This window comes from Apodemus sylvaticus, chromosome 8 (genome assembly GCF_947179515.1).
Source record: "Apodemus sylvaticus chromosome 8, mApoSyl1.1, whole genome shotgun sequence".
NCBI classification, from domain to species: domain Eukaryota; kingdom Metazoa; phylum Chordata; class Mammalia; order Rodentia; family Muridae; genus Apodemus; species Apodemus sylvaticus.
The window spans coordinates 118,019,481-118,032,038 of NC_067479.1; the positions used below are offsets into that span (position 1 = coordinate 118,019,481).

A 12,558-nucleotide genomic window follows, 5' to 3' on the forward strand; every position below is an offset into this window, starting at 1 on the left:
TTTTCAGCTCCTTTCTCCAAGATCAAGTGGCCATAGGTGTGTGGGTTCATATTTGGATCTTCAATCCTATTCCATTGATCCGCCTGCCTGTCACTGTACCAATACCATGCAGTTTTTAACACTATTGCTCTGTAGCATTGCTTGAGGTCTGGGATACTGATTGCCCCAGAATTTCTTTTGTTGTTGATAATAGTTTTAGCTGTCCTGGGTTTTTTATTATTCCAGATGAATTTGAGAATTGCTCTTTCTACCTCTATGAAGAACTGAGTTGGGATTTGATGGGGATTATGTTGAATCTATATATTGCTTTTGGCAAGATGGCCATTTTAACTATATTAATCCAGCCAATAAAATTAAATAAAAATAATAAAAAATAAAAATAATATAAAAATAATTAAAAATAAAAATAAAAGTAAAATTCTTGTTTGCTTTTATTTTCTAAAAGAAAAAATTTTTTAAAAAAGGAAAGAAAATCTGCACTGGGGGAAAAAGAACCTGATGTGGTGACGGACTTTTGCCTTTTGAAAGGCAGTTCACCAAATACATGGCTTTGGGCTTGCCTGCAACTCCAATATTGTAATTTTCCTGCTCCTATGAGGAAGTGAGTCTGGGATTTTTTCCCTGTGTAATCGTTTAACTTTAAGATGCTGGCCATGAGTTCATTTTAAACAGTAGTGCACTGAGTACAAGATATATGGCCTTTAATTTTACATTTCAGGACTAATTCCACTTTTACTGTAATTCTTTAGTTTTATACTAGTGTCTTGAAAGCAGCTGAAGAAGTAGTCACAAAGGGGAAGCTTCTGTACTAGGCATGCTACCTGGAAGCTGCCTGTGTTTGATATCAGTGCCACCTACCTCCAGTCCAGATGTTTTCTATTAAGATGAAATAGGCTATAAGAGGCTAGCAGGTGAGACTGAAAGGATAAACAAGCTTTAAGGATTCTTTACCATCCATGGGTTTATGAATGACCGTTACTTTACACTTATCTTGTTATACCTGAAGCACTCTGGAAGGAAAACTCATATTGCTTTTGAGAAGCTGCCTATAAATGACAGTTACTGGAAACAGTTGGCACATTGATCTATTTTAACAGGCTTCTTGATTTATTTTCATATTTCAGTTCTAAATGTTAAGCTGCTAACATATCAAGCCCTAGAATGTTATTTTTCCAACAAAATGCATTTTTAGGCATCTTTCTATTCCAATTTCTTTTCCATAGGATGGTTTTAATCATAGAGACGTTCCGATTGATCTTCAGAAGTTGAGAGGCAGAAAGTGTCTTTAATGCATTGGAGGAGAGAGGCAAGTCAGGGCATACTAGCCTCTGGAGAGTAATAATGCCTAGCAATTGGGCCAATAAGGCAAATTGAAATTGAGCAATGTATGTGTCTGTGTTTTTTATCCTTTGATTCAAGAGAATCTAGGTGGGAGCTGGTATCCATACCCAGAGCTTAGGCAGGATAGCAAAAGCCACATGCAACAGGCAAGCTAGAGAGTCAGAAGCAAGCCAGATTAGGGTGGGACTCTTCTGCAATAGTATAATTTATTTCATTATCTACTATGTCTTATACAGGACTTGTGCAAACAATATAACAAAGTTAAGCAATTCAAAGAAGTAAAATATAAGGTGACCTATTGACCAAATGACAAAACTTAAGAGAATGAAGATGTGAAGTCGACCCATGATGAACAAACTGAATGGTATCTTAAAAAGGAGGATCAATGCACACAAGATGTTAGAAAAGAGATGGAATTTTAAAATGCAGAAAGTGGGGATCAGGAACATCCTCTGCCACAGCCTGCCATCTCTAAGCAGCACAGGAAGACAGATATCCACCCAGCAGCCAGTATGGAGGAGACAGCCTGAACAGGTGAGACCGGTCCTGCAGATCGGAGGATCCTGTCCAGAGGCCTCTGGTAGGAGCCTCCAGGTTTCCACCTCCTTCCTGACCAGGAACATCCTCTGCTACAGAGCACCAACTCCAAGTGGTTCAGGAAGCCAGCTATACACCCAGCTGCACAGAGGAGACAGCCAGTACAACCTGCATCCAGAGTTGATCAGTGCCACAGAGCTACATACACAAATACAACTACAAGACAGTGGGTCTCAGCCACCATCTTTGCTCCTATGATTATGTAACAGATTGGTAGGCAGGGATCACCAGAGTAGAGGATCGCTTGGGACACACTCCACCAGGACTCTACCTGCACCCAGGAACTCAGCAGCACCGCAGCAATTTGTGCCAGGGGAAAGCAGGCCACCCAGGGTTGCTGAGATAGTCTTGCAAGCACCAGCCAGTGACAGCAGGACCAACTAACACCAGAGATATCCAGATTGCAAAAGTCAAATGTAGGAACATTGTTTACAGTAATCAAGGCAATATGGCACCATCAAAACCCAATTCTCCCACAATAGCATGTCCTGGATTCCCCAACACACCAGGAAAGCAAGATTTGGATTTAAAAATCACAGGTCATGGTGTTGATGGAGGGGGCTTCATGGAGGGCTTTAAGAAGGACATAAATAACTCCCTTAAAGAAATAAAGGAGAACACAAGTAAACAGGGAGAAGCCCTTGAAGAACTAAGGAAAAACCCAACAAAGCAGGTAAAGGCATTAAACAAAGCCATCCAGGATCTAAAGAAGGAGGTAGAAACAATAATGAAATCACAAAGGGAAACAACTCAAGACATAGAAAACCTAGGGAAAAAGTCAGAAGTCATAGATCCAAGCATCAACAACAGAATATATAAGATAGAAAAGAGAATCTTAGATGAAGAAGATACCATAGATAGCAGTCAAAGCAACAAAGCTGTTTTGTTGATAAAACAGTCAAAGAAAATGCAAAATCCAAAAAGCTCCTGACCAAAAATATCCAGGAAATCTAAAACAAAATTAGAAGACCAAACTTAAGGATTATGGGTATACAAGAGAGTGAAGATTTCCAATTTAAAGGGCCAGTAAAGGTCTTCAAAAAAATGATAGAAGAAAACTTCCCTAACCTAAAGAAAGAGATGCCCATGAACAGACAAGAAGCCTACAAAACTCCGAATATATTTGACCGGAAAAGAAATTCCTCTCGTCATATAATAATAATAATAATAATAATAATAATAACACCAAATGTACTAAACCAAAAAGAATATTAAAAGCATTAAGTGAAAATTTTCATGTAACATATAAAAGTAGACCTATCAGAATTACACCGGACTTCTCACTATGAAAGCCAGAAGAGCCTGGGTTGATGTCATGCAGACCCTAAGGGAATACAAATGCCAACCAACACTACTATATCCAGCAAATCTCTCCATTACCATAGATGGAGAAACCAAGGTATTTCATGACAAAAACAAATTTACACACTAACTTTCCACAAATGCATCCCTTCAACAGATAATGAATGAAAAACACCAACAAAAGGAGGGAAACTCAACACTAGAAAAAGCAAGAAATTAATTTTCTTTCAACAAACCCAAAGATGATAACCACACAAATATAAAAATTATATCAAAAATAGCAGGAAGCAACAATCACTATTCCTTAATATCTCTTAACATCAATGGATTCAATTCCCCAGTAAAAAGCCATGGACTAACAGACTTGATTGGCAAACAAAACCCAACATTTTACTGCATGCAGGAAACACATTTCAGTGTCAAAGATAAACACTACCTCAGAGTAAAAGGCTGGAAAACAGTTTTCCAAGCAAATGGTCCTAGGAAACTAGCTGGAGTAGCCATTTTAATATCCAATAAAATAGACTTCTAACCAGAAGTCATCAAAAAAAAAAAAAAAAGACACAGAAGGACATATTATACTCATCAAAGGAAATATCTGCCAGGAAGAACTCTCAATTTTGAACATCTATGCCCCAAATACAAGGGCACCTTCATTCATAAAGGAAACTTTACTAAAGCTTAAAGCACACATCACATCCCATGCAATAATTGTGGGTGACTTCAACACCCCAGTCTCCTCAATAGACAGATCAGGGAAACAAAAACTAAACAGAGACACAGTGAAACTAACAGAAGTAAGTTTTGGACCAAATTGATTTGACAGGTTTCTATAAAACATTTCATCCTAAATAAAAGGAATATAACTTCTTCTCAGCACCTCATGGTACCTTCTTCCAAACTGACCATTTAATTGACCACAAAACAGACTTCAACAGATAAAAGAAGATCAAACTAATTCCATGCCTCCTATCACATCAATATGGAGTAAGTGTGGTCTTCAATAGCAACAAAAAGAACAGAAAGCCCACATACACATAGAAGCTGAACAATGCTCTACTCAATGATAACTTGGTCAAGGAAGAAATAAAAGACATTTTAGAATTTAATGAAAATGAAGTCACAACATACCCAAATTTATGGGACACAATGTAAGCAGTGCTAAGTGGAAAACGCATAGGTCTGAGTGCCTACAAAAAGAAGCTGGAGAGAGCATACACTAGCAGCTTAACAGAACACATGAAAGGTTTAGAACAGAAAGAAGCTAATACTCCCAAGAGGAGAAGAAAGCAGGAAATCATCAAACTCAGGGCTGAAATCAACCAAGTTGAAATAAAAAGAACTATATAAAGAATCAACAAAACCAGAAGCTGGTTCTTTGAGAAAATTAACAAGATAGATAAAACTTTAGACAAACTCACCAGAGGGCACAGAGACAGTATTCAAATTAACAAAATCAGAAATGAAAAGGGAGAAGTAACAACAGAAACTGAGGAAATTAAAAAAAAAAATCATATCCTATTATAAAAGCCCATACTCAACATAACTGGAAAATCTGAAATGGACAATTTCCTACTCCAACTACAAAAACTGAATCAGGATCGGATAGACCATCTAAACAGTCCCATAACCCCTAAATAAATAGAATTGGTCATTGACAGTCTCACAACCAATAAAAAACAGGACCAGATTTTTTTACTGCAGAATTCTATCAGACCTTCAAAGGAGACTTAATATCAGTACTTGTCAAACTATTCCACAAAATAGAAACAAAAGGAACATTATCCAACTTGTTCCATGAAGCCACAATTTTGCTGACAACAAAACCACACAAAGATACAACAAAAAAAAGAGAACCTTAGACCAATTTCCCTTATAAATATCAATGCAAAAATACTCAATAAAATTCTAGCCAACCGAATCCAAGAACACATCAAAACTATCATTCACCATGATCAAGTAGGCTTCATCCCAGGGATGAAGGGATGGTTCAATATATGGAAATCCATCAATGCATTCCACTACATAAACAAACTAAAAGAAAAAAAAACACATGGTCATTTTATTAGATGCTGAAAAAGCATTTGACAAAATTCAGCATCCTTTTATGTTAAAGGTCTTGGAAAGAATAGAAATTCAAGGCCCATACCTAAACATAATAAAAGCAATATACAGCAAACCAGTAGCTAACATCATACTAAATGGAGAGAAACTTGAAGCAATCCCATTAAAATCAGGGACTAGACAAGGCTGCCCTCTTTCTCCATATTTATTCAATATAGTACTTGAAGTTCTAGTTAGAGCAATTAGACAACATAAGAAGTTCAAAGGGATAAAAATTGGAAAAGAAGAATTCATATTCTCACTATTTGCAGATGATATGATAGTATACTTAAGTGACCCAAAAAACTCTACCAGAGAATTCCTACAGCTGATAAACAACTTCAATAAAGTGGCTGGGTATAAAATTAACTCAAGTAAATCAGTAGCCTTTCTATACTCAATGGATAAACAAGCTGAGAAAAAAATTAGGGTAATGACACCCTTCACAATAGCCACAAACAATATAAAGTATCTTGGTGTGACTCCAAGCAAACAAGTGAAAGATATGTATGAGTTTAAGTCTTTGTTTTTTGGGGGTGGTGGGTTAATTTATTATAATTTTTATTGAATATCATCTTCATTTACATTGCTATTGGTAAAACCTTTCCCAATATCCCCCTCCCCTAAGAGCCCCAACCCCTGTCCTTCCTTCTTCCCCCTGCCTGCCCATATATGCCTCTCCATCCAACACACTCCCTCCCCTCCTTCAGTTTCCCCTTATTTGCACCTCTGTTGAGCCTTTATGTGACCAAGGACCATTCCTCCTTGAAGAAAGAAATCCAAGAAGACCTCAGAAAATGGAAAAATCCTCTATGTTCTTGGATTGGCAGGATTAATATAGTAAAAATGGCCATCTTGCTGAAAGCAATCTACAGATTCTATGCAACCCCCATCAAAAGTCCAGCTCAATTCTTCACAGAGTTAGAAAGAACAACTCTCAAATTCATCTGGAACAACAGAAAAACCAAGAATAACTAAAACTATTCTCAACAATAAAAGAAATTCTGGGGGAATCAGTATCCCAGACCTCAAGCAGTACTACAGAGCAGTAGTGTTAAAAACTGTATGGTATTGGTACAGTTACAGACAGGTAAATAAGGGAATAGAACTGAAGAGCCAGAAATGAAACCACACACATACAGTCATTTGATCTTTGACAAAGGAGCTACAACCATCCACTGGAAAAAATATAGCCTTTTCAACAAATAGTGCTGGTTCAACTGGAGGTCAGTCTGCAGAAGAATCTCCTTGTACTAAACTCAAGTCCAAGTGGATCAAGGACATCCACATAAAATCAAACACACTGAAACTAATAGAAAAGAAAATGGGGAAGACCCTTGAGGACATGGACACAAGGGAAAAGTTCCTGAACAGAACACCAATAGCTTATGCTCTAAGATCAAGAATTGGCAAATGGGACCTCATAAAATTACAAAGTTTCTGTAAGGCAAAAGACACCATCAAAAGGACAAATCAGCAACCAACAAATTGGGAAAAGATCTTTAGCTATGCTACATCCAAAAGAGGGCTTATATCCACGATATTCAAAGAACTCAAGACGGCAGACTCCAGAAAGCCAAATAACGCCATTAAAAGTGGGGTACAGAGCTAAACAAAGAATTTTCACCTGAGGAATATTGAATGGTAGAGAAGTACCTAAAGAAATGTTCAACATCCTTAGTCATCAGGGAAATCTATATCAAAACGACCCTGAGACTTCAACTCACACCAGTCAGAATGGCTAAGATTAAAAACTCAGGAGAAAACAAGTGCTGGTGAGGAAGTAGAGAAAGAGGAACACTCCTCCACTGCTGGTGGGGTTGCAAGATGGTACAACCACTCTGGAAATCAGTCTGGTGGTTCCTCAGAAAACTGTGCATGATACTACTGGCGACCCTGTTATACCACTCCTGGGAATATATCCAGAAGATGCCCCAACATGTAATAAGGACACATGTTCCACTATGTTCATTGCAGCCATATTTATAATAGCCAGAATCTGTAAAGAACCCAGATGTCCTTCAATGGAGGAATGGATACAGAAAATGTGGTATATAAAAACAATGGAGTACTATTCAGCCATTAAAAACAATGAATTCATGAAATTCTTAGACAAATTGATGGAACTGGAGAATATCATCCTATGTGAGGTAATCCAGTCTCAAAAGGACATTCATGGTATGCACTCACTGATAAGTGGATATTAGCCTAGAAGCTCAGAATACCCAAGACACAATTCACATATCAAATGATGCCCAGGAAGAAGGAAGGAGAGGTCACTGGTCCTGGAAAGGATCAGTGCAGCAGTGCAGGGGACTATCAGGACAGGGAAGTGGGAAGGGGTGTATTGGGGAACAAGGGGAGGGAAGAGGGCTTATGGGACTTTCGGGGAGGGGTATTGCAGGAAAGGAGAAATCATTTGAAATGTAAATAAAGAATATATGGAATAAAAAATGCAGAAGGTGGAAACTAAAAGAAAACTATTATAATCAATCACTCTTCCCATAGGCTCACAGGCTGGACAGATCAAGGACTGACAAGTAATTTGGGGTAGCATGCACTTGTTCTTCCTTATATTGAGAAAAGCCTCCCAGAATCCATTCTGACTCTGACTCATTCGCTGTCTTCAGTTCTTGTTTCTCTCATCTTTTCAATAAAGAGATGAGTCTTCTAAAAGTGCAACATGCTTTACCCAGAATATATATCATATCTGAAGTTATACGTACAAATATGCAGACATAGTCATGGGTATACTGCTCTGAAACACAATTATTTTTTAAATGTTTCTTTCTGTTAAACTGTGATTCTCGAATGACTTCATATTGTGCATTTCTTCATTTTTAGAACCTCTTTTACATTGAGAATGTATTTATTCACTTGCTATTCTTGAATTATTAACTTTTGAAATATATGAATTAAACCCAGAAACTTCTTTTCTTGGTGCCACCTATACAAGGCAGTTTTTAGAACTATATCCTTGAAGGATACAGGAAAAACTATGAAGTTGTACTGTAGCATTCTGTGGTAGTGTAACCTTGAAAATTCTAAGACCAGGGTTTATTAAGTAAATGTTAAAATGAGTCACTCTATGTTATAAAGGAATCTATTCTGGTGGTAGGGGAGTGGAAGGAAATTGACAGGAAAAAAACTGAGATAAAGAAAACCAATTAAGACATTTTCTATGCAAACAAAATGAATTCAGTAGGAGCATGAGCCACTAGAGAATCCTAGATGAAATGAACCATCCTGGCCAGATGTGGGTCACGGAAGTAATCACATTCTACTGCAAGTAGAAGTGTATTACCTGAGGGCTGAGAGATATATTGATCTACAAATACAATTACTAGTCATTAGGAGTTCTTTAATCCCATATTGATTAAGCCGTAGGTTCTCTTCTGAGGCTTATGACATATTCAGCCATAGGTTCTTAGACCATAGTGCCAGGAATGGGCTTCATCTTCTGAATAAGGATTTAAATCTAATCAGAAAACAATTGGTTACTCCTATGATATTTGTGTCTTTCTTTCTTTCTTTCTTTCTTTCTTTCTTTCTTTCTTTCTTTCTTTCTTTCTTTCTTTCTTTCTTTCTTTCTTTCTTTCTTTCTGTCTGTCTTTCTTTCTTTCTTTCTTTCTTTCTTTCTTTCTTTCTTTCTTTCTTTCTTTCTTTCTTTCTTTCTTTCTTATGTGTACATGCATACAAGAAGAAATCAGAAATCACCTTGTGAGATTTCCTTTTATTTTTCCAACTTGAGATTCCCAGGGATCTCCCTCAGGTCATTGAGCTTGAAGGTAAGGGTCTTTGCCTGTTAAACTAAAGTACCTTTGCATAAAAACCAGAACATTTTATCTTCGAAGACTTTCCCCAGTAGCCTCAGAACTTAAACCTTGAAAGTAAAGATATCTTTTGAGCATGGTGTAAATTCAGGAAGTCCTGAAGAAACACACATGTCCACGCGTGTGCGTGTGCATACACACACAAACACACAAACACACACACACACACACACACACATTCAGCTGTTCACAGATGCAGATCCAAATCCTCATAATCATTTTTATTTAGTTAGTGTTCTACAATTACAACATCAAGGCACTAATGTATTTTGATCACATATCTAGATAAAATCAAATATAGCAACCATTAAAATTAGGAACAGAGTAGTATAGAGTCATCTTAAATTCTTTAGCTTCTTTTAAATGGTTAAATTATTTTAAATAATTTAAAATACTTTTCTTGATACCTCCCTATGTTTTTGTTTGTCCTTTAGTTTCTGTTGTTTGGACACTTACCTTACCCACACAATTATTTTGCACTGCAGTTACAACTGAAGTCAAATTCACCATTTAATGTTTCCTTAACTCTTTTCTTAGACAGAAAAATAAAATCATGCATTAATGTGATTATTTCCTTTTAGAAGTGGTTACTCAGGTCACATTTGCAAATGAAGAAAAAACTTAATTCACTTTGAATCAAGTGAACAGTGATTCTCAAAGCTGGTCATAAGTAGTTCTCACTAATGCTGTTGGGACAACTAAGGGTCTTGGAACAAACCGAAGAAATGACAGACAATGAGGTACACCAGACATGGAGGTATTTTAAAAAGCTTCCATGATCTAATTAGCATCCTAGCACTGAAAAGCAGTCACTGAGACACCCCCAATTCTTAAATTTTGTCGATTCTTCCTCTACCTTTGAAGGTTCCAGGGAAGAAAATACGGTTGCCTAAGAATAATTTGTGGGGGGTGGGGGACATCATAGCACAAAATGATGTTTGCCAAGACTTGCATGCATCATAGTAGCCTAGAAGCATTTTCCTCCCTTAAAGCATGGATTTTGTGAGGGACTTGTTTTGCAAGCATGTGACTGATGTCACCTCATGTTAAAAAAAACAAACAAACAAAAAAAACCCAAACAAACAAACAAACAAAAAAACACTGAACTTGCTTTACCCTACTGTCATTGTTCTCTCTAAGATTATACAAACCATCTATTATTTTCATTGTGCCCTAAGTCTCACAAAGGATCTAACAGCCTTCACTCCAATATACATCATGGATTAAGAATATAGGAAGACTGACAGCCGCGGCCACCAGAGGAGGAGCAGCGCTGGGAGGATGCTGGCCGAGCAGGGTGGGAGCCAGCGTGGACCGAGCTGCCCCGGCGCCCTGAATCCTGAAGTCCCAGTTGAGTCAGAATGGATGAACAGTCACAAGGCATCAAGGGCCACCCGTTCCTCAGTTCCAGCCACAGAAGGCATTAGGACCATGGCTATAATACTTTAGCCAACTTCCGAATAGAAAAGAAAATTGGTCGTGGACAATTTAGTGAAGTCTATAGAGCATCCTGTCTCTTGGATGGAGTTCCAGTAGCTTTAAAAAAAGTGCAGATATTTGATTTAATGGATGCCAAAGCACGTGCTGATTGTATCAAAGAAATAGATCTCCTTAAGCAACTCAACCATCCAAATGTAATTAAATATTATGCATCATTCATTGAAGATAATGAGCTGAACATAGTTTTGGAGTTAGCAGATGCTGGTGACCTCTCCAGAATGATAGAGCACTTTAAGAAACAAGAGAGGCTAATCCCAGAGAGAACCGTTTGGAAATACTTTGTTCAGCTCTGCAGCGCGCTGGACCTCATGCATTCTCGAAGAGTCATGCATAGAGATATAAAACCATCTAATGTGTTCATTACAGTCACTGGGGTAGTCAAACTCGGAGATCTTGGACTTGGTCGGTTTTTCAGCTCCAAAACTACAGCTGCACATTCTTTAGTGGGTACACCTTACTACATGTCTCCAGAGAGAATACATGAAAATGGATACAACTTCAAGTCTGACATCTGGTCTCTTGGCTGTCTGCTCTATGAGATGGCTGCATTGCAGACTCCTTTCTACAGCGACAAGATGAACTTGTACTCTTTGTGTAAGAAGAGAACGAATTCCCTTTTTAAAAGATATTTGATATGCCAACACTTTTCTTCGATTGAAACTTTAAAAAAAAAAAAAAAAAAAACATTTGGGCCATGCTAGGTGCATCTGTCTTATCTTGTTAGAAAGAAAATGTGTGTGTTAAAATGTGCCTGTGGATGTTTTGTTTGACAGGGTTATAGTTTTAGAGTATGCTTAACTACATGAAGAGTGGCCCTTCCTGAAGACAGAGCTGTTACGAGCAGCATTTTAGTGGAGACGCTTTGGAGTGAAGTACCGTAGTATTTGCGTATGAAGATGACAGACATTTTAGTTAAGGAGGGGAAAAAAGGAGAACTATTTAGGAATCTTAATACCAACCAATTTCTTCAAAGAATTGTGGCCCCAGAGAACAGAGTGGTGGTGGCTGTTGAAGAACCCCGATTGCCAGGGTAGAGCATTGGGAAGGCTTATCCTGCCGGCTGGCCCGTTGGTCGGGGCAGCCCTGACTTCTGGGCTGTACTTGGCCTGATAGGGCTCCTGGGTTTGTTTTCTCACCGAGTATTCTTTCTATAGTGATTTTCAAGTAATTTGTAAATTTTCAAAATAATGTCTTTTAATTCACTATGTATGCGGTCTTAGACAAAGGATATCTGGTTCTTCTTTTGTCTTGAAAGCTGAACTGGGTGCATCCCAGACCTTAGTGGCTCATAGCATTTACCCACAGGTGTGAAGAAAGCTGATTCTGGTGGCCATTTGTGTTGTGTTATTTCCATTGTAATGTCACAGGACTGACTGAGATGAAATATGCCCTGCTTACAAGAGTTGTTTTCTTTCCATCTTTAAAATCACTGCCTGGCCCCGGTGGTGATTAAAGGATAACACCTTTAATCTCAGCACTTGGGCAGAGGCAGGTGGATCTCTATGAGTTCCAGGAAAGCCTGTTCTATAGAGTGAGTTCCAGGACAGTCAGGACTATACAGAGAAACCTTCTGTCTCAAAAAACCAAAACTAAATGAAAGTACAAGGTTTATCCCCTGGTAGTGACTTTGCTTTATGAATTTGTCTCCTAAACAACAACAACAACAACAAGAAAAAAAAGAGTGGGAGAGTTAATGGTCAGGGATGGTCACTGTCATTTTATACAAGAGGAAACTCTTTCAAATACTTTAAGTACATGTGTTCATATCCACCCCCACCCCCTAGCACCAGAAAGAATCCATTGTCTAAAAACAAATTCAATGAGATATTTGCAAGTAATTATGGAATTGATTAGAAGTTCTAATCTTATAACAATCACCTAA

General features: G+C 37.9%; 1 pseudogene; it reads left to right on the forward strand.

Annotated features, from left to right (window-relative positions):
• The first annotated feature begins 10,484 nt into the window (after positions 1-10,484).
• LOC127690854 (serine/threonine-protein kinase Nek7-like) lies at positions 10,485-11,377 on the forward strand (annotated as a pseudogene).
• Positions 11,378-12,558: the final 1,181 nt, after the last annotated feature.